The sequence below is a fragment of the Melanaphis sacchari genome, unplaced genomic scaffold, assembly GCF_002803265.2.
Source record: "Melanaphis sacchari strain LSU unplaced genomic scaffold, SCAv2.0 Contig7_pilon_pilon, whole genome shotgun sequence".
In the NCBI taxonomy this organism is placed as follows: Eukaryota; Metazoa; Arthropoda; class Insecta; order Hemiptera; family Aphididae; genus Melanaphis; species Melanaphis sacchari.
Window position 1 is genome coordinate 1,627,989 of NW_020271560.1, and position 25,763 is coordinate 1,653,751.

General features: G+C 23.8%; 1 protein-coding gene across 1 annotated transcript in view; it reads left to right on the forward strand.

The window, feature by feature from the left end:
• LOC112601605 overlaps nucleotides 1-25,763 on the forward strand; it is a 269,568-nt gene that overhangs the window by 96,406 nt on the left and 147,399 nt on the right. The window contains exon 3 of the mRNA XM_025349310.1: nucleotides 10,150-10,190. The gene's annotated coding sequence lies outside the window, so the exon portion shown is untranslated. The remainder of the gene's footprint in view (nucleotides 1-10,149; nucleotides 10,191-25,763) is intronic.

Genomic DNA, 25,763 nt, shown 5'->3' on the forward strand with positions numbered 1-25,763 from the left:
TTTTAAGAATATATTTTATTATACTTAATACCAACTCAATAATTAAAAAAAACTAAATTCATATTATTTATTCATTATACTATTTATAATTATTTATAATAAAAATTCTTAACATATAAATATGAAAATTAAAGTGTGTATATATTTGTTCTCAGTCAAATTTTAAAACTTTTAAGAGATTCAACGAAAAATAGAAAACTTAAATTTAAATTGTACTGTAAATACAGATTTGTTCAGAGTTATAAAAAAATATTATAAAAAATAAAAAAACCTATTGTATTATTAATTAATAATAATTTTATATTATCAAAAAATGTTCTCTCTATTTTTTTCCTGCATATAATTCGATAACGACAATTATTATTAAGACTATCAGTAAAATAAAATAAGTATATAATATATATATATATTAATTGATTCTAATTTTATAGTACGTAATTGATCATTAATTTATAACTTTATTAAGTATATATTATAATATTTTCTTATCTGAAAAAAATCTAATTCAATTACATTTTTAATTTGAGTGTTTCACAGAGTACAACTATTAATCTCCTTTCTAATAAATCCAAAGAATCTTAAGGTTATCCATAAAAAAATTTCAGGAAATAAATGACTAAAAAAAAAGTTGTGTTAATAAATCAGTTATTAATGAAAATTACACTGTAAGGGGATATTAATTTTGTTGGCAATAAAAACTCCTCTCATCTATGCAGATTAATACATTTTAGTATAGTAATATAATAATGAATAGGTATTGATATATTTAATCACAAATAATAATATCAATACTATTTTGTAACTTTTTTTTTAGATTTTAAGTAGAGCAACGAATATGGCGTATCAAATTTACAATAATGTATTAAATTGTTTTTTATGTATCTTAACACTTAATAGACAGTAAAAATGTTTCGATATTTAAAAATGGAAATAGTCTCTGAAAAAGATAGCACTATAATTGGAGTACTTTGAGGGTCAAAAGTAAAATGTTTCTCAGAGTCAGTTTTATTATCAGAAGAAACTTTAAAAAAAAAAATAATGATGAAAAACGAGGTTTTTTCACAAACTTAATTTACAACGAAATCAATTTTGTTTCTTTTGGTGTAATTAAAAAAATGAATAACTACTGAAGACACTTTAAATTTTTATCAGGTATTTATATTATAGTTTTCTATTTACGATACAATATTTTAATATTTTAACTTTAAATTATTTTTAAGCATGCAAAATTTACATTTTTTTTCCAGTTTTTCAAAAAATATCAAAAACATATTGTCACATATTTTTTTTTTATAATCATTTAAAACTAGAATTTCGACAACATTTATAATAATTAAAAAAAAAGAAAATATTTTCAAAATTTACCCTAAAAATATTAATGTTTATATAAATTATATATTAATTTTCTAAATTTTCAATAATTTATGGTAATTTTTTTGAACCACATAAATGTATAATATAAAAAAAGCAGTAAAATTCTTAAAAATAGTAAAATTATTTGAAAACTTTAATTTTTATTTTTATTTTAATCTGTACATAATATACATTTGTATATTAGCGGTTTTTGTTTATATTTTACTTATATAAATACCTACTTATATAAAGTGTTTTATGAGTTTTTATTACTATTTTTATTTCTAATTTTATACTTACAATATCATTTATATGGACTTTAAACATTATTATTTTTATTTTGAACATTATTAGTTTTTATCCTGGTTTTTAACCAGTATTTTATATTCATTTTTCTTTTGAGACCTATATTAAGATTAAGTGAATTACTTGCCATTTTAAATTTCAAAATATAAAAGTTAAATTTATAACTTATTAGACTATGTTTTATAATATTCATTGTAAAAATGATTGAAATTCCGTTTTTAAATTAATTTATAATCATAAAAATAACTTCATACTAAGTTATATTAGACATTATGGTGAAGTATTGCATTACAAAAAATAGTCTGAAATGATACATTTTATATTTAGTGAGGGCATATAAATTATAAATTCAAAGATTTGGTTAAAAAAAAATAATCATAAAAAAAGAGTTATAAGTTATACGAAAATGAAATAAATGAACGATAAATTATTATATTTATACCTAACATCACGTATGATTATTTTAAAAAGACTTTAACAGATTGTATTTTTTAAATAAATATTAATAAAAATATCTAGAACTCAAATAAATTAAATAGCACATATGAAATTTTATACTAGTCCAAAAATATTGTTTTATCCATTATTATTAAAATAATGTTATTTTTTTAAGACTTAAAAGCACATGCATATTTATTTATATGTATATTTAGTGGACGATTATAGTTAAAAGCCTTTCAACAGTCACGGCACTCTAATCGTATAAAAATCCTCTCGAAAATGGTGAATGATAACTTTTAGACGAAATTAGCATGTTCTGTGAAAATTGTGTTATGTATACTAAATAAAAACTAATAGTTATATTCAAATTAAAGTATAATTAATAATTATTTACTATAAATTAATTATACTTTAATCTAGCTTTACGAAAAAAACTGATAAACCATGTGTAAGTATCGGATGGTATTAATAGTCTGGTATACTTTAGTTACTTTTTTCATTTTTAAACATCTTTTTCGCTACATAAACTTTTTATGACGAAACACGCCGATCGGAAGATAGAGATGAACTATGTTTCCATAGCATAGCCATAAAGTTCATAGTGCACAAGTATTAGTCGTATTACCACCACGCTTGATTTAGCGCAATATCATGTTCAGAAATCATTTCATTTGAGCGCGACTAATGTTTAAAAACCTTTTGAATTAAAGCCTAATCGATTATCTTTAATTTGTCAATATACATTAACATACGTGTTCATGGATAAACGTTCATTTCGCAGCGATTTGCTGTCCACGACACATACGTTTACCAATTAAAATTTTTTTTTTTTTTAGTTTCCTATTGTTTTACTTGTTTAAGATAATAATAATAATATAATGGTGTTTATTCTCTTAAATTTATATATACACACGCAAGCTATACACGATTAAAAATTAAAATGCATTAATATCAGTCGGATAGTACCTATGTATTATTCTATATTTATTTTATTTACGTACACATAATTGTTTCGGTTTCTATAAAATAATCAAGTAACTTCTTAGTGAATACTAAATCATAATACAATGATATCATTTACAAATACGATGAATTCAGTAATTTCATGCAATTTTTATGATTAATTTAAAAACAAAAGTATGTACAAGTGCGAGTTTCCAAGTAGTCATTCCGTGGTAACATTATATAGGACTCGAAGGAAAGTTAATATCTATGTATATAAAAAAATAATAAATAATAATAAACTACAATTATGTTACCAAAAATTATCTTCTAGCTATCGGTAACATTGTTTTTATTCATAATTAGTTTTTAAAATCTTAAATAACTTAACAACAATTAAAATTATAATGTCGAATTTAGATGTGATAATACGTTAGTGAGAAAATTATCAATTTATAATACATTACACTATTATAGCATGATCTGTGGATGTTTTTAAAACCATTAAGAATTTAATCACCTTTGAAGAGATCACTAAGAATATTTTAATAAATCATTTTTAAGTCAATAAAAATAAATACGTATAGTATTTGTTTGAAATAAAAACTTGTTTAAGTGATAATAACCTGTATATCAATCATAATATGTAAAATGTACACCTAATCAAATACATTAAAAATTATTAATAAGTATTTTTGAGCCTTGTACAATATATCATAAAAAAAAAAACAAATTTGTATTAAATCAAATTTTTGAGTTTTTGTTTTTAAACAAGCAAAAGTAAATAAATAAATTCTTATTTTACTAAAAAAAAAGCCATTTGTTGAAATACCCATTTTCCTAAAAGTCTATTCTTTGAAATGCCTTTTGGCAAAATAAAAATACATTATTATGCCTATGTATAGTATTATTATGTATATTTAAAATATTTTACAACAAGTTTTGTCGAAACTTTACGCTATATTATACGTATTTTACTTTTTGAGATATGTAACTTTATTTTGTTGTTTAAGTGAAAATATAGTTTCTTTAGAACTTTTCTTAAGATACTTTTTTTAAATTATTTTGTAATTACCTATAGTTTGTTCACCTCATGTAAATATATTTAGGTGAGTCTTAAAATAAGTGTTCAAAAAATCTACTTTAAAATAAATCTCTTAGGCACTAAGTAAAAATAAAAACCTACTTCTAATCAAAAATAATAAAATAAAATTTATAACAAAAAATTTAAGTGTTTCAAAATAAGATTATAAGACAATTTAATTATGTTTTCTTTAAGTGTATTTCAAACTCATTAGTTTTTGTAGTGATTTCATAAGAAAAGATACTCAATTATTGTGTGTGCAAAAGTTTTAGATTATATTGAAAAACAATGTTATTCGATATTAGTTTGTGCTACTTTATTATAATAAATTATTCTGCTCTCTTACATTTTCAAAATCATGATATTGAAACTAAATAATTTAAGTTAAATAATAAAAAGTACACGCACTATTAATTACTGTTTTTATGCCACATAATATATAAAGTGTGTAAAAAATACACATAATAGAATATTATAAAGTGTCTAAAAATACACGTAATGATTGAAGGAGAACTCTATTTTATATTTATAAATTTACTACATAAAAATATCATGAACATAATTTCTTACAAATTAAATCAGAGATTTTTTTTTTCAATATTAAGTACATCAAATCTATTAAAGTAACAAAGTACCTTGCCTTTTGCTATGAACTATTATATACTTTAAATCAGTAACGTATCTAAATTTTTTTTTAGGGGGTAAGCACACAGTTTCAAAGTTTTATATTTAATAGTTAATTTTATAAACACAATTTAAGATTTGATGTTAGATGCTACAAAAATAATAAAACCTCCAATGGAGAGAAGATGTACCTGGGCTCTCGCCTCCCAGGATCTTCTCTCAAATTCACTACTATTTTGAACTATATGACCATTAGCAGCCATATATTTTACATATTGTATGCGCAGTCGAATTTTATTTGTTAGATTTTAGTTATCTTTTTTTTTTTTGAGAAATCGTAAATGTCACCTTTGATAGAATTTTTGAACTTAACACAATTTATTTAGAGAAAGAAATATGTACAAACTTATATTAAATTTTACTTTACTGTTCATATATTTTTATCATTGATGTTCACTTCTAAATATTTAAATTCAGCGACATGTTCAAAGGTGTACGGTTTGAATCAAACCATTTGATTATTAAATCGTTCTTAATGGTCATCTGATATATCACTATTATGTATTTTTAATAATAAGATTCATATTCTGACTGGGTGCATTTAATTTTTCCATGGTGTATATTACCTCCTGGAGAATATTTCTTAGTATGACAACGTCATCCACATACATCAATATCGTCGCATTTTCATTAAGCTCCATAATTCGGTCTTTTTCAAAAGCAAGGTTAAATAATATAGAAGAGAGGGCATCTCCCTACTTTATCTCCCAACTTTGCTTCAAAATTAAGGGATAGCTCCGCTTACATCGGACTTAACATACTATGTTAAAGTTGCACATTTTAATTATTTTTATTAATTTGTTCAGAGTACCTAAATTTATCAAAGAAATCTATCATTATTTCTATTTATGCTGTCATGAGCTTGAGTAATATCAACACAAGTCATGTGAAGTTCATTATTATATTCATAATATTTTTTATAATTTATTAAATAATAAATAAATGGTTTATTTTTAATTTCCCTCTTATAAAACCGTTTTAGTATTCTCTGATAATATCAGTTGTTTTTTTCTTTAGTTTAGTAAATATTTTCGAAACAGAAACTTGTAACTTTTATCTAAAAGAGAGATTCCTCGATAGTTTTTGACTTTTGCCGGATCTCTTATTTTGAAGATCGGACAGATAATTGCCATTCTAGTCCATTGTTTTATTTTCTCTAATCCATATAATAATAGAAATTAGTTTATGTATTTCAGTTAAATGTTTGCTCACCAGTTAAATTAACTCTGAATTTATGTTTTCCTATCCTGGAGTTTTAATAAATTTTAGAGTATTAATAATAGTTTTCACTTCATCTAATGTGGGTTTTATGATTTCTGGTACCAGTATAGGGATATTTGTTTGTAGGGTTATGTTATGATATAATAATAATTATGATAATTATTATTATTTAATAAAATTATTATGTTATTTCGTATATTATTTAATTTTTTTTTTTTTTTTTTTTAATGTCATGAAGTGTAGTCCGATTTTCTTAGTGTTTATTATAAAGTTTTATTAGTTATCCATTATTATTGACGATTTTAGTTAGTAAATTTTTTTTTACAGACTTATATTTCTCAAGAAAAAGTAAAATCTAGGATTCTTTTTGTATGTTTTGATATTGTTTATAAGTTTTTTTTCAGCTAATCTTTTACTCTGTCTTAATATTTTAGGAACTTGGGACCTTTGCATTCTGATATTTCTGTATGGTCTATGTATGTAGCGTTTTTTAACATGTTTTCTAATTGCTTCATAATATTCTATATTAAAACACTTGTTATTTTTCTTCAATTTCAAGACTTGTAAGTTTTTTGCGGCTTCATTCACTATTTTTTTGATCTTAACTCATACTTGAATGTAATTTTTTAGCAAACTTCCTCGATTAAGTAAATCATTCAATTTAATTTGGTATGTTTTGGCTTCTTCTGGATTTCTTGTTTTATCAGTGTTAATTTTTGTAGTTCTTAACGTCTAGTGTTTTTCTTCTTCTAGCTCATTAAAAATGTTATATTACCAGATAGTGATCGGAATCACTATTTATTCCCTTGCATATATTAGTTATATATGTTTTATGTATTTCACTATATTATATTATATTTTAATAATGTAAAATTTGTTGTAACATAGTGAATAATGATATCATATTATGATAGGTATGTAGGTGTATAAATATTATTTATTTTATAGTACAGTTGTATTATTAATATGATCAAAAGTATTTTTGATGCACTTTTTTTACTTAAAAAATAAATTGACTAAATTATAATATGTTGTAAATACTTTTTTTTTATTAGTGAGTTTTTTTCATGTGATACTTCAAATACTAACAAAATACGGCGCTTAACTGATCATTTTTTATTTTTTTTTACATTTAACCCCTCCTCCTATAAGTACTAAATAGATCAAATTTTCTACCAGAAACCATCACCAAAATGTAAAATCTTTAACACTCCAAAAATAATGACAAACATAATAATACATTTTAAAAACTTATAATACAGGTAAATTAATTGCTCCGATCAGAATAGAATTATAATAATTAATAAACAAAATAAATTCTATTTATAATTTTAATTATAAATGTGCAAAAAACTATATAAGAGAGTACCTAGTTATAACAATTTGTCTTCTAAATTTTACTGAATATCATTAACATGTATAATGATTAGAGGCTGATGATGATGTGGTCACTTTCGTCGTATAATTAATCATTCTATTTTTGCAATATCTTAAATAAAATTATTAATTTTTGATAAGAACTTTGGATTATATTTGACTTACCATTATTATGAAAAAATAATATTTAAAAAGTTTTGTAATGCATGACAATCACGTGTTTCATAGTATTAATGGATAATTTGTTGAGAACATATTTTATAAATATTAAATTATTATTTTAACCTACAGTTTTCAATAACTTATAATAATAATATATTATTATAAAGCACAAATTAATTTTTAAAAGAATAAAATCAAATTAATAATAAATAATTATTTTTTCGATTAAATCATATTAAACATATCACCATTCAACAATTTATATTATTTTTAAAGTTTACATAATTTTAATGTCATATTTCAAAAAACTCATGACACGATTGAACTTAAATGACTTTTTATATTTACTAAATTTTATCTAATATTAGTTATACATTGAGTGATTTGGAAAGTTTTTATCGGACATTTTTACAATGGTAAATTTTTGAAGAAAAACACAGCTTGTTATTTTTATACCTTTTTCTTTGTCATCCAAATATGTAATACTTATCTTATTGTATCTAATGTAATTTTGACATCGAAGGTAAAATAGATGAATGGTAACTTTTTTATTGGAAAGTAATAATTTTAAAAAAAGAATGCTATTCAGAAAAAAGTTCGAAATGGATTATAGAAGTGTGGTTTTTAAAAAATGACATACATTCTTTTAGATTTTTGTTGGAATTCATATCCATTTAAAATTATTTGGTGGTGATTTTTTCTTTTTCATCTTTAAGTCGAACAATTACACTTAACTTATAAACTTTACTTATTTTTATCAAGTTACGTAAGTATCATATATTCTATATGACGTGCAACGCTTATAATACAAAAACTTTATAAGTTTACAATTTTAGAATATTCTTTCTATGTGTATAAACAACATTTGTAATATTTATATATTAGAATAATTATTATTGTAAATAATATGTCAATAACAGGTATTTAAGTTTTGAAATATTAATCCTTTCACTTACGGATCATGTTATAGGTGTTAATCTTTTTTGTGAGTTATAAAGTTAAAGTGCCACACTATTTAATTTAATCCAAATTTTAATCACATATTTCATGAAAATAAAAAAAATCACATCAAAAATTCAGTTATTATAGTAAAATATCTATGCGTGTAGTTTTTATATAGTGCATAAGTATTCTATTCATTGAATTTTATAAAAATAAAATCCTAGTGTTTTTATGTGTACAAACAATAAATTAAAAAAACTTGCATTTTTCCTAAATTATCACATATTATATTTACTAAATTTATAGTTTAAACTGTATGTTTTTAAAATAAAAATAAGATTACGTAGAACTTTAAATAAATTTTAATTAATAATAAGCCTAATAATGATAAAAATAATAATATAATAATTTTTAACCTTAAGTGCTATCCAAGTTTAATTTAATTTAATTTAAAAATAATTTCATTAGTACATTATATGAGTAATAAATAATAATGACTTATAAAACTGTAAAAACTGTAAGAGCAGTATGATTATAATAAAAATAATATTATTTTTTTATTTCATTGATAAATAATTTAATCATTAAATATTATAAAAAATTAATAATATTAAACAAACGTGTTATTATTTTGTTTACACCAAAAACATGGTAATTTATCTTAAATTAATAACGATTCGTCTATCAATTTCCACAATCTTATTAAAGAATGGTTTTTGAAGAAGAATGGATTTATAGTACTTTATATTAGAAGTTATCGCGTCAAAAAATCATTTGAAAACAATCATAAAATAAAATTCTTATAACACTAAAAAATAAATAAAAAACAGTTAGTCTGGTAGATATAGTCAAAGTTTCAAAAAACATGGCAATCCATCCGGACATCCGCCATAGTAGGTATAACAGACACAAACTGTTTGACAGCCGGAAAAATTTATGCCGACACTTCCATACCCTCCCTGACACTTCCGGCGGATCGTTCAAATGAATTATGTATTGCGGTGAGAGGTCGGTCGGTTATAACGATAGAGGGACTATCGGTGAAACCGAATCGTTCTTTTTGGTTCGAATTCCTTTACCCCAATACTACATCTGTCACATTAGACAATGTCCAATGTCCAATTCCCACCTATTTTATATTCGTACCTGTTCATCTACCCTATCGTAAAGTATAACCAGAATCATGGTGAACCAAAATTAAACTGAAAAAAATGTTGCAAGCCTTGTCATGACTGACAACTGTCCAACATAAATCAGGCGAGTAAAATTTTAATTTTATTTTCAAACGAACACTATTAATTTATTACAATTATTGGTTTAATACTATATTTCTGAAGCACGGTGCGTTCATTTTAAATGGTTTTTACATTATTTTACATGGTTTCCTAGATGATTTTTTTTTTCAATCACACTAGGTACCTAGTAAAGACAAAAAAAGAAAAAATATTTTGTGTTATGATATATTTTGCGAATGATACAGGCGCGTTTTCTATACCCTCGACTGTAGTAGAAAACAATAACAAATCAACTCTCTTCAAAAAATAAATTTAATATTTTATCACATATTTATTATATATAATCATCAAAATATTAAAAAAAATAAATTATTCATTGACGTGCATAATATTTTGTTGCAGATTTGAAAGATGCGTTGATGCTATTTTAATAACCAAATATGGTGAGTATAATATGATTATGTATTTAATTGTAATATTGTATACTATAAAAGCAGTTTGTAAGATAAACATAAACTCTATAAAAATATTAAAACTTAAAATATATTGCTTTATTTCAATTTTCATTCAATATTACCTATAAAATATATTTTACTACCTAGTATCAACTGACTTCTTATAGAAGAAGTTTCATTTAAAATTAGTGTAATCAGATAACCTTGAATATTATAATAATTATAATTTAATTGCATAGTTCTAAAAATATGAATCATACTGTGGAATATTTTTGTATATAAAATAATATACGAGTAGTATGTTAAGATTTAGTACTTACTATAACGCCGTTGCATTTTAATTAATTAATCAAATTAGTTATTAGCAAAATAAAACGTTACACTTTAATAAAACACGATTAATTTATTATTTATATATTTACTTAACTAAATATTTCAATTTTTATCAACATTAAGGGTTTTGGTAAAATTATTTAATATTTTAAAACAGAAAATTTTGATTTATTTTTTTCAATGATTCTTATTAGTATAACTATTGTTAAAATAATATGAATAGTGGTGAATAATTAACTATTTTTAAATTTTAAAATATTTAGTCTTCATAAATTTATAATTTTACATATAACTTTACACAAAAATTTAGTTAAATAAAAAAATAAAAAAATAGTTTATTTTCGTAGATAACTACAATTTTTTCTAAGAATTTAGGAATAATATGTAGGTACCATAAAAATATTTTTTTTCATATTTACTAAGAATTAAAATACTTTAAGACTTAAATTTAACATCAAAATGCAACAAACATATTATGTTATTTTTATATATAGAAATTAAAATTGATAATAAATTAATAGAACACAGCATAATGGTTATGTATTATGATTTATGACTTATGAGTACACTAGTGCAGTGAAAGAAAGGATATTTTTTTGATAATAATATCATAATATTTTAATTGTTTATTATTTATTGATAATTATAAGTTTTATTAATACTTAATTTGAAAGTATTTTTTAAACATATATTTTACGTTCATAAACTTATATTTTATACAAAAAAAAAAAAAAAAAAGAAAGAAAGAAAGAAAACTTAAATTGTAGTCGAATTTAGAAAATTAAATTAAATTTTAATCAAATTCTGATACCATTTTTTTCATTTTTCAAAATTGAATTGCGTTTCGTAATCGCGATTCCTCTCATGACCCGATAAGGATAGTTATATTATAAAATATACTATAACTATATTATTATATGATTTCATATTACTAATACTATATAATTTATTATTATATTCAGTAATATCGGTGATATTCGATTACGTGCTGTATAATATAATATAAAAGGATTATGAGTGTATTCACTTCTCAAAAGCATATCGTTTGATAAAATATATATATAAAAAAAAAAAACAAATTTAAACCTTTATACGCACAGGTTTATTTTTTTCTCTCCAGTCATAGATTTCGAAATTTTTCATATTTTGTCAACGTTCATTTACCATAAAGTTTGAATTGTTTTGAGTCTTGATAAATTCGAAATATATCACACACGTTCGATGTAGGTTTATATACCTACAATAAAACAGGGTCATACTTTCGCTTGAAGTTCGCACGATTGTTGTAGTATAATATGCACACGCGGTGGCTGTGGTACGTGATCGGTCGATGCGAATAATACGTTTATATAGCCGAGTAGTTTTACGTATATATATTTTATAATAATATAATATTATGGTATATAACACACGTACAGCGACCCGATACTGTGACCTATCGTATATCAAATACGACCGTGAACAATAATAACGATAGTTACGACTTTGGAAAGTTTAATACGCACCGATGGTGGCGTCGTCATCAGTGTTAGGTACGGTGCGCGTTGTATGGATCGCCGAAATGCTTTACGGCACACCACTGTATATACGCGAACGGCTCTTGGACTGTATCATAATAATTTAACATAATATAAAAACGATAATAATATGATCATAACTCGTCGACGGATGCAATTTACGCTTTAGCTAACGACCACACTAGTAACAGTATGCATAACGCTCAGACTGTTCGATTCTCTGCCGGCGAGATCGGCATGTGGTGATGAAAATACCAAATCTTTGGTCGCGAAAACTTTTTAATAACTTCATAAGGTGTATCAGGGTAAAATGAGAGATTAACTATATAATTATATCACAATAATATGAAAAAGTATACATTTTGTAATTGTTCACTGTTGACTTATTGTTATCAAGTCGTTGAGTTCTAGAAAAATCATCATAAAAGCAGTTATAATTTATAATATATTCAAAAATAATACAAGAATAGCGTCCAAGTGTGTTTTTTATTAATATTCATTGAATGGTTTACATTAATAATACCATATAAATTGTTCCAGTAATTTCAATAATTTTGTGTTTCGGACAAGATGAGAACATATTTTACATGTTTTATTTTGAATAGATGTCATTTTTTATGCGTATTGAAAACCCTACTTAATGAAGCATATCATCCAATATATTTTATGCAAAAAACAAATTTTAAAATAAATTTATAAAACAAGATTAATTTTTTTTTATTTATCTTTACGTAAATAATTTATAGTTCTTACACTATAATACGTCTTTTATTATATCATATATCTACGTGAAATTTTCAGGAGGATATAAACAAGTATACAGACTTTAAGCTCTTTGCTTCCGCAATTGCAATGTAAAGGTTTCATGACCCTAGTACATTTATATACTATATTTTTTTGTATTACTTATATTTCTCGATGAAGATGGTCATTATGTTAATATTAGATAAATATTACAATAATAAGATAAAATTGAATTATTTACTTTGTGAATTTGGCGCGATTACACATTAGATATATTCATTTGTGTAAGTAGATTACTTTGAGTTCAGAAATGACTGAATATATTTTACATAATTTGGTTGATACAAATAAAATATTAGAGATATTTATAATTATAGCATTGTGATTAAATATACCTTACTATAATTAAAGTATAATGTAAGTTATTTTTATTTTTCATCATATGTGGTTGACTGAAAAAGTGTCGCCTGAATATAATATTATTTATTAAAGCAGTAGAGGACTTTGGTGGTCAGTATGCATTTGTAATCAAACGTGGCGTAGTGGCGGTGGTCCCCGCGTGTTTAAACGAGCGAATATTTCTACAGAATAACTAACACCACACGTATTACAACAATAATAAAAACGTATATTACGCTAAAAGGTCTGACTCGCCAACCCGTTCGTCCCAGTGGGGTCGTCTCCTTGGCAGGAATGAGAGCCAGCGGTGCAGTCTGTCCTAAACAACAAACAACGGTCGCCGCCGGGTCTCCTCTATATTATATTGCCACGCAAAATTAGCAGCTAACCACCACGTACATGTTAAGTATAATATTATACAGGACGAGCTACCATGTTTTCCTTTTTTCACGTAGCTAACACAAAACAACCTAACCTAACCTCGATAGCTCATCCTGTATAATTTATTTATTTTTTATTTTCTTGTATACACATTCACTGGAGTCAGCGTGCTATTAAATAAACATAATGTCAATGCAGATCAAGTTTGGTTAATAAAATCAAATATTATACATAAATATGTGTATTATATTATGTGGTTGATTCTCTAACAAATAACTATACCTCGATCACAAATCCATAGATTTTGACGATTCTGTTTTGGTTTGACGCAATATCATCTGTCGGTCAATACGATATTTGAAGAAATATTCGTTTTTTTCTTTTTATGTTTATTTGATAATATTATATTTGTGCATGTTCATTTATCGCAAATTCGCAAACATTCAGTTTCTAGATTTAAACGATTCAATAATATAATGAGTACATAATAATTAAAAATACTATATTTATTCATTAACCGTTTTTTTTTTTTTTTTTTTTTTTAATAGGTTCTGTGATCACATATTGTCAGTTTTTTAAATTTTATTGTAGATAAAAAAATATTAAGACACGATGCCCACAAGTTCACTATATTCAATTCTGCTTGGCATGGCTTAGTGGAAACGTGTTCAAGAGTTTAGTCACTACTTATTTATTCGTAACGATAATTCTGATAAAAACAACTTAGCAAATAAACACTCCATAATGGATTTATATGCAAAGAATATTACTATGTATATTTAGTAATTTAATTGAAAAAAAAATGTATCACTTTACTGTACGTGGTGTTTAAAAACACAAATTAATTTACACAAACACTACATGTTTTTAAATTAAATATTATGTAGATTTACTTTTATAATTTTCATTGAAAACAAAGTTAAATGGTCTCGAAACTATAAAAATAAAAAAATAAAATATTTGAAATAATTCTTGTCATCAATTTTCAACTTGATCAATTTTTAATTGAATAAAACGTAAACTAAAACTGTGGACCAAAAATCAAAAGAACAAACTTTAGATATTAACGTTATAATAGAGGATACCCTAAAAGGTAAATAAACTATGACTCGTATAAAAACCTGAAGGCTATTAAGAAATTCCACGATGATCAAAAATTGAACAAGTTTTTGGAGTGAAATTTCTTCTTGTGTCGCTGCCGAGTGAATTGTTATATCGGGATCGTAACGGCAAGTAAAACGCTCTGGTGTGGGCTTCTCGTTAAATACAGATTGAGCACTCAACATGCCACAGTAAGGGAATATTTGATTGAACGCTTCATTTCTCATGCTGCACCCCGATCCAACAGCAAAATGAATATAGCCGTATTCCGATATTTATTGCACTCTCATTCTCGGTGAAACATTAGCGAAGTAACGATACAGTATTTTATTGTTGCCATGTTTTCTAATTCGTCGTAGTTCACACTAGTCGTTATTAAAAATTTGTATAAGCATTTCTGATACTATCAGTGTGTTGATTTTGTTGACAGTAGTTAAAATAAATAAAAAATTATACAGGTGTAGTTATTGCACTGGTAAATAGGTGACATAGGTAACATATAGTTATCAATATCATATCATATTTATGGATATTTTATGACGTTTTCATTTATTTTAATACGCAAGTTTTAATCGGTCAATTAGATGATTTATTATTATTTATTTAAAAGAAATCAACTATTGTTTTTTTTCTTAATTTTTTATAACGTTTTACATAATAACTAAATCATGTAATCATTTTCAGTATAAATATTTTTATTTAAAAAATTTCATAAAGATAATATTTACGCATAACTGTTTAAAAATGCATAATCTTAAAATCTTATAAAAATCCTTAAAAGTTTCTATTGGCTATTTATAATTATTAGTAAGTCCACAGGCTGGTTTAAATCACCGAATATATTCCAAGATTAATTAGTTGATTTTATGAATTATTTAATTATCTACTTTATGAAATTAATGAAATTATTAAATTAATTTTAATTTTAAATTGGCTATATAAGTAGCTAGTACCTATATAATTAAAGTATAAATTATTAATAAATATTAATATATAGATATGAGATGTTTAGTTATTTTCAGTTTTATAAAAATAATTTTTTAATAAATAAATGTTAAAGTTGTCTATGAAAATATGAACAAATTTATGTTTTCCAGTTTTTATAAAACTAACTGCTTAAATTGATCATCTGAAACAGAACAGAGTTCAGAAGAGGGACGGAACGTCCCGCGAAATAATAAGGTATAACCTATTTTATCACGTCTTGTTTCGTTCCTTCGAAGTAAATCCATGTTGTACGTACATTGGTCGGGGCAGCGAACGTCGCGAGTGCGTCGGCCAGACTAATTAAGTGGGCCGATGCGGACGAGAGTTTCGATCACGCAATGATCAGTCCTATGACACAATTAAGGAGGATTTAATCGTCGGGTTAGTACAAGTTGTGGGAACGGAGCCGACCACGGGCATTACGAAACTATACAATGACTATTGCTCGACGAGTCGGACTCGGTGCGGTGTTCTACAGAAGTGGAAGTAGTAAGGGGGGGGGGGGAAACGATGGACTTGGCGAATCGACGATACAGTACGCTGACGTCTATTTCTATCATCGATATCGCGGTTGTATCCGCACCCCTAAATACTTCCCTCGATGGCCGTTCGTTCTCTGTTGATCGGTAGAGCACCGTTGATGTTCGCTGGGATCATTGGACCCCGCGGTTCGTCGTCTGCTCGGTCTTCTCGGGACAGAAGAGTGTCGGAACTACTTGCTCTGAGTCGTAGGCCGGGTCGGTAACTGGTATCGTTGGTTGTCAGTTCTTTGGTTCTTCTATTCTTCAGAGTCGGGTAGTAATATTAAAGAATGCCTAGTATATGTACTGTGATCCTTACCGACTAGTAAACTATAAGTGGGCCGCCATGCGTAGTATGCGTGCCCATGTTTACTGTCAGTGCGGATTTTGTTACTGTGGGGTCACTTTTGTACTTACGGCTATGGGGAGGGTGTTGTTATTTTCGCTTTGACTACCCCTATCCATAGCCGTATTCTAATGGTCTGTGAGATAATCAGGTGAGTTAAAAACTCGCTTATAAACCCTTAACATTGTCGTTTTCTTATGTCCTGTGTTTCGATTGGTAAATTGTACCATTACACATTTGATCAACTATATTATATTATGATAATTAAAAATTCTAATTGTTAAATATAAATAGAAAATAACCAATTACTCCAACTTCAACTTATATACAAACTTATTCAACTTATTTTGTTTTAAACAAAATATTTTTAAATTCAAAATCGCTATTGTTTAGGATACTAATTTATTATTTCACTCAAAACATGTTTGCATGCACACATTAATTTTCTTTACATATACTAATTTATTGTTTATGAACATAAATTTGTACTCAATTTGATTATATATTTCAATGAATAAAGTATACCTGTAAACGAAAAATAGTATAATATCTCATTATTAAAAACTAGAATAATGATTTTTAAATATTTTTAGGTATGTTTTTAATACTATTGTATTTTTGTTAAGGGCTAATATACTGAAACATGTATCACCACATAAGAACTTTTCATTTAAAAAGATTATTGTATAATCAATCGAATGGTTTTACAAACATTACGTTTCAATGGATAAATGATTTACAAAGTTTAAATGAACAAAATACGTTTTAATCTTATTGGAAAATCTCTATTACATTATTACATTTCGATTTATATTAATAGCAAAAACATCGTATTTCAGAAAATGTGCGAATGAACTCAAAAGTAGATTTTAAGATAAAATAGTACATATTAACTTAAATACTTCATATTACATCGATTAAATTAACTCAATTTACTGTAACATTATATAATATAATTGTAAACTATTCCAGTTTAAATTTTAATATAATATATAAAGATTAAACGTACAACGGGTGTGCAATGCGCTCCAAAACTACACAATCGATTTTGACTATGATTTTGCTCATGTGTATGATTTGGTCAAACTTAAAATATAGAATAGATCATATTTCGATTAAAGATAAACAAAAGAGATATATGAAAGAGAGAGTGATAGAGAGGAAGAAAATAATAACCGGTTTTATTTTGGAATTGTGCATCTGATGTTTTGTTATAGTTCTAGTTATAACTCAAAAATAACTCTAAGGTATAAAGTATAAATAATTTTGATTTAGAGGCCTCAAATAACGGATGACGAGCATAATATAACATAAATGGCATTAAAAATGTTTATAATTTAAAATAATAAGAACAATAAATTATTAAAAATAGTTAAAAATGCACGTTATCTATCTCAATTATAAAATTAAATTTTCATGTTATCAATTAAGAACATTGTAAATAGTTTAGTACCAAGCATTAATTCAACGGATTATAACAGTTACAACAACGAGTGGCCGGGTCAACTAGTATATTATATTATGTACATATCATTGTATATACGAGTATAAATAGTAAATAATTCAACAAATATTAATAAAATAATCATCATTTTAAAAATTATCATCGCAAATGTGATCCACCTAATAATTTAACCTAATAGAATTAACCATAATTATTGAATTGTTTTATTATTGGTTATGATCACTAGAAAATGTGTGAATATCTAAACATTTTCGTACAATAATGGTGTGTGTGGCGTATAAAAAATTATAGTTGTATTTTTGCTGTATATCCGAGTGTTAAACGTAATTATACTCATTTTATTGAAACTATAAATAAATAATAATGAAGATAACAAATAATATTATACTCGTACATAAACATGTCAAAAATAAATAAATTATACATTTTAAATTTTAATGTTTAATTTACACGTGGCTTAAAATGTATTATGTACGTTTATATCTATATTTTTAAATGTATATTATATTATAAACATTATAATATACGTATTTATATTATGTATGTATATCATAACACATATGCTTATAATTTTAAATAAGTAATTTTAATACAGATGATTATAAGTAAAGTTACACATTTGAATGTATATTTTATATTATATTCAGAAAAATTAAAACAAAACATCGAAATTAAAATTCTAACTACACTGATGATAAACCTTTGTATTCGATTATTCATTTTTATTCCCATATCAATAAAATATATCTAGGCCCAATTAAACACTATAAATGTGTGTTTGGCTTTACCAGCGCGTAAATATTTTATTAAATTAATATTTTGAGGGGTAAGATTAGTTAGAGGTTAAGTCGTGACATTTTTTCATTATGAATTTACAAATTTCTTTGATTTATATAGGTAGGTAATGCTTTACTTTACGCAAGGTATGTCTTCATATTATATACTGGGATGGGCCTGGATTTAAACGTAAAGAACATTATTTTTACGGTGCTCTAAATTCTAAAATCTAGGACAATGCATTACAAGTACATAATTCATTTCATATAATAGACACTTCTAGGATAAACTTTTTTGCATTTTTTTGCATTGTTCTATATTTTCCCATTTTTAGAGTATTTTTTTAGTATTTTTAGGTAGTTTAATTAATTTTTAGTGTATTTATTAATACATTAAACGAACTTTTAATGTAAATTTAAAATATTATATTAAAAAATCTTAAAAATGTGAAAACATAATATTTTTTTTAATAATTTTTAAAAATGTTTTCTTCATCCAAACATATAAAAAGTATTAATTTATCTTTTAGCGATAAGTATGTTTATAAAATCAATTTTAAACAAATATTCTTTCTTTTTATGTGCCTAATTTCTATATTTTATTTTTGTATAATTTTTATTTTAGTTAAATCAAAGTATTAAAAAGGTAAACATGTGCATATAATTTTACCATAAGGTGTAGAGTGGGTCACTGTGATGGATGTGTTAAATTTGAATTCAATTATATATCATTGTATACGAAAATCAATTCTGAATGTAGACTGTTTATTAGCCAAAACCACTAAGTATATTTTATATCACGTAATTTAATATTATTATTATTAGATAAAGTATTAACTTATTTTACTATTTTTAATAAAGTACCTAGTTTAAATTATTCTTTACGAAAAACATTGCATTTCAAAATTTCAATTTATGTATAAAATATAATAATAAACGTAAAGTTATATATTCCCATAAATAATGTTTAAAAATTATAATAAAATATTGTTATTCATAATTTAAAATTTACTAAAAATGTCTAAAAAAATAAGTTATACTTATACATTTTTTAGATAAGTTAGTTTCAGTATTAAACATTAATGGAAAAGATTTTTATTAAATCTTCAACACTTGCATTACACTTATAATTTCCAAAGTTTATATAAAATAAATGTTAGATATTTTGCACATTCGAGAAATTTTGACAAATTTTTAGAACATTTAAACTTCAAATACTTGTTAAAATAAATTGTGTATATATTTTTTATTAAATATTTATATATATATATACATCTAAAAGAACGTCTTGTGTAGGATTTTGTTTCAAGTTTTTAAGCATTTTTACACATCGAGTAATTTTTCATCGATATTTAAAAGAATGTAAAAAAAAAATTTAAGACTGAAAATGTTTATAATTAATTCAAAAATAACTATATATTAAATTTTGATCATTTTTTAAGGATATTATTTCGTTTATAAGTATAAAGTATTTTTAGTGAATATTTGGTTATTTTTGGTATTTTTTAGGATATTTTAATCCTGTCTCTATTTATTAATTATAAGTTATTTATTATTTAACAGTGTAAATATTACTAAGCATTTGTATATAGGGAATAAGAAATTAATAAATTTGATATATAGTTTTCATAATCATTAATAATTTTAAAATACTGTAGATATTATTTAAATTTAACTAACGTTGAACAAAATACTTATCATTATTACAATATTTTTGTAATTTTATTTATTAATTATTAAACAATTATATTACAATATAAATTTATAATCCAATGACACTTATTCAAGACTTTTAGTTTAATGATTGTATGTTTCCACGGCGCAGGTTAACATAAAATTTCCAACATAAAATAAATAAATCAATTCATCAATAACCTAAGAAATTGACAATCGCCAACCCTTAGAGATTCAGTAAACGTCGTACTATTAATTTTATTCTTTGGAATTTATATTAAAATATTTTCTAAGGATCGAGTTATATTTATTTCAGTGATATTAGGTAAAATCATTTTATTTCTGATGTACGAATAAAGTTTTTTGTTTAATTTAATAACATAAGTCATTGAAATGTCATCAAATATTCTATAAAAACTCTGGAATGTAATTTGATAAAGTTGTCTTGGAATTGATGTGTAATATAAACCCGTAAACTTTTTAAAACTGAATTATCAAATTAAAACTCGATGGAATAAATTAAGTTATAAGTAATATTCTAAAACAAGGTGATTCGCAACTTTTAATACAAATTACTTGAATTAAATTATACATATAATTTGTGGATTAATTAAATACTTTATTATTTTTATTTACAAAATGTATAATATGTTTTTTGACTAATTTGTTTTAATTTTTGATTTGATTTCAGGATTAAATAAAAATATTTTTTCTTTGAAAAAAGTTGTCAAAGTAGATTTTTATCAGATTATAAATATATATATAGTTAGAGTAATGAAGTTTAAATTCTTTATGATCGCCCGGATTTTAAAACATATGTTTTTTATATAATATAAGATAGAAATCCAATTTTTATATATGAATTCATTTTATATCATTCTGATTTATTCTGATACCAAATAGACCAATATTTTATTTCGTTTAATCGACATTTTTATGTAAATGGTTTCTTATTGCTTCTTTGAAATCATTCCAGCTATGGCATTTTAATATGTTTATTGTGTTATGATAATAAAAACAATTAAATTTAATTAGTAAAGAATGTAAAAATATGTTTCTTACTTATATACTGGTATAATAGTATGCACAATATACAGTTATCAATCTAACAGCTTGTATAAAGTATGTACCAATCACTTCGCTTTCTATGTATAAAAACATTTTATCTGAGATAATAGCTAGTTTCACAACTAAAAATCTAGTAAAATACATGATCGTTTATAATTCTTTTTTAATTGAACTTTATACGTTATACCTAATCTAAATTAAGTTTTGGTCATACTTATTTTTTGTTTTTAGTTTTTTTTTTTTTTAATAAATATACTTTTTTGCTTTTTTCAAATAATTAAATGCTTTTTTTATTAATTATTTTGTTTTAAAATCCAAGTTTTAACTATTAGTAATTATTGTTCATAAGTTTATAACGATGATGAAAGATTTAAGTTAGTTTTGAAAGATTATTCAATTAAATCACTTGAATCTAATATCTGTTTTGAGTCTATGATCCGTCTCTTAAAGATTTTGTTTCCGCCGAAGAATAATTATTAATTGTGGTAAAAAGTGATTGTAAATTGCATTTTGATACGTAACAGAATTTTCATTAGATTTTATAAATTACTTTGTACTTCAATAATATCACGTGGTGATTAAAAGTATATAGTTTTCATAGTCATGTTAAAATATTTTTGGTAATAATTTAATAATAAGGTTTAATATTTTATATCAATAATGCTAGATGTTCAATTATTACCATCGTTAGACAAAACAGTAGGTTTATTTATGTTACTTGGTTGAGAATATATAATAAAAAAAAAAAAAACACGGTGGCTATTTCTTCTGTAAAATTGAAGTATTGAAGAATCTATCAGGAAAATATATCAACACTTGCTTATATTTAAAATACAATTCTACATCTTTCATTTTTCTCCGCAATATGAAGACCAATAATGTATTTTTTATTTCTAAGCTAATGAAACTAGAAAACTAAGTTACATCTGATACAGTACGACACTTCACAAAGATAGGTTACACTTAAAAGGTTAATGACGGTTGTTGCTTCACGATAACTAGTGTTGGCTTAGATAAAGACTCACTCTATACATAAGTATAATATTTATATATATATAAATATAGATCAAATAAAAAGATATAATAATATGAAAATAATATCGATGACTGTGAAGTGTTAAGTGTTCTACTCTATTGTTTGCAACCTATATACAGATCAATTTAGTTGCAAGGTTTCTAGGTAATCTAGTGAATTGTTGTCTATGGTGACCATTTAGAATACCCACCCACTCAGTATAATTATAGTGTGAGATTTTGTAGCACTTTACACAGGAAAAGTCATCGCATTTTGATTACTTCTCAGAAGGAGCCAAGAGGTGAATAAATTCCAGCCGATTGCTTTCGTCGGTTTTATTTGAAGATCAAATTTAGAACGGAGTCAGTAGTAGTATTATAAGCCTTGTAATCTAGGAATTTCCTTAGTTTAGCTGGTACTTAACATTTGAGATAAAAAAAAAATCACGTCAAGCCTTTGATAGGGTATTAAAAAAAAGACTGCTCTTCAAATAAAAAAATAATAAAACTAATGACATCTCATCAATGTTTATGATTCTTAAATCAATGCCATCTAATCATGTTATTATACTTAAAATAGCGACTCATCATCAGATGATATTTATATTAATTTTACTCTTCATTTCACTACAGCTTAAAACTATCAAAGCTGGGAAAGTCAATCATTTTTGTTAACTAATTAAAGTTAAGTTACGGTTAGGTTAAGTTAAAAACTAATAAAGTTAGAAGTTAAAACACACGTAATTAGCAGAAATTTTCCATACTTCTAATTTTAACTAATAGTTAATTTATAAAAATAATGACCAAGTTAAAATATAGGTTATAAATTAAAAAACCTGTTTGTTTAAATGTAAACTATTTCATCAAATATTTAAATGCGTAATTAGGTAAAACTATATATATATATATATATATATGTATATACCTTTTATATCATTTATAGCTTTGGTTTGAAAAGAATAATATGTATATATTAACTGTTAACACTGTATTATTAAAAAAAATATCACTTTTTTATTTATTATATCTCATATTTTTTTTTTAAATTTAAATAATGTATAATAATGGTTATAATACGCATATGATCGTAGAAAAATATAATATACATGATAAAATAGTGAGGATAGTAGCTACCTTATAGTAACGTTAAGATATGACAAAAAATGATTAGGTTATTTTATGCATATATTATGTATTCATTATTTTCTTACTTTTAGTTTAATATCCTTAAACAAACTTTATTTTTTAAATTTTGATTATATCATATTTATACGTTATTAAATTGTAAAATATATCAATAATATTGTTTTGAAATAATCATCTATCACCATTAATAATTTATTATTTTTATGCGAGTATGTAAATTAAATGCATATTGAGTTTATTTTAATGACAATAAGTACTTATATATTTTTATAAATTACTAAAATGTAATAATAGTTTTAAAACTTTTTGGTTTGGTTGTTAATAAAATGTCAGCCATTTGTTTTCTCTAATTAATATCACACGCATTAAATATTTTTTAAGTATGAGATTATTAGAGCAAAAATATTAAGACTAAAATAATATGATTTCTGTTTTTTTTTTTTTTTTAAGAAATTTAAAAAACAATTTAAACTTCTTTACTACAGTATTTAAAATTATAGCATTAAAAATAATAATACCCATAAGTATTAATAAATTAAAATAAGAATGAAAAAATTATATGAAAGTTGTTATTATAAAATGTAATATTATGTTAATAGTTAATGTATCTTAAAATATTCGTTTATAATTTATAACAAATATTACATACACAAAACTTATTTGTTTACTATAAACTTCAGTAAAGTCGTTTTAAAAGTTTATAAACTTAATAATTAATATGAACTATACATTATTGTGATAAAAATAAAAGTATCATATTAAAAATAAATAAATGTTTACATGTTTTCATTTCTTTTTTACTATTCATTTTTTAAATATAAAATGCCATTTCATATTGTTACGCATTAAAAAAAAAAAAAAGTTTTGTTATCAGAGAAATTTTCAGATGCATTTATTACACTCGTTTTTAGAATTGCCAGGAAAATAGAAAAATATTGTTGCTATATATTTAATGATTTATATCACCGTGTTTTTTTGGACATGAATGTATATTGTTATACAATGTAAGATACCACATTTCCCCAAACACATCATATGAGCTAAGTTGATACATAATATATATTTATATTCATATTTTTTTTAACCATAATACCCTAACCTATGTTATTCAATCTCCGCAAACACGTGCACATCAAATCAATCAAATGTCAAATTCCAGACACATTATATCATATTAAATATGGATAGGTAGATGGTAAGTTGTATACATATTATAATAATCCTACTCTTAATATATTGCATCATATTATTATGAGACATCTTCTCTATGATTAATTTATGATTACTACTGAGTATAAAATAAACTTAAGTAACTACTTACATAAATTTAATTTATAATTCTTCTAATTTATCTTATATAGCCTTTAAAGGCTTTCGTTTCTTCCACTACTCCATGCTATCTTTATTAATTCTTACTCTCTTACAGTCTTGTTCTTTGTGCACGTTTCTTTATGTCTATTTTTATTGTTTGCGTCCATTTTAAAATGGGCGACCCTAAATATTTCTCGTTTATATTAAATTTATAATTAATAATGTTAAATTAATGTATATTTCAATATTTATAATCTATTCTTGGAAAATATTTAAAAAATATTTAAATACTGGTAAAATAAAAATAAAAAAAGAATATATCTTATCAAAAACTGTTTTAATGTAAAATATTATCAATATTATCTATCTTACAAAAAAAAAAAATAATTAAACTAATCGCTATTTATTACGATTGTAAGTTATAATAGTTGTCACTTTAGTTGATTATTTCATGAGATTCTCATCAATAATAAATTATGTTTAGTCTTGATGTGAAATATTAAAATGAAAAGTAGGGTACTTACGGTTTACTATACAGTACGTTTTGAGAGAAGCTCGTCATTGATAAGAGGTTACTATAATGGATGTTCTAAATTTAAATGAAATGATTTATTGTTTTAAACGAAAAACGTTTCTAAGTGGGAACAGTTGTTAACCTATATTATTAAATATATTTTATTCTATATTTATACCTATTTCTATCGTAGTAGTTTATTTTAATATTAGTAAAACTGCAGATTGAATTAGTTTTTACCTAAAACATAGTATTTATTATAGA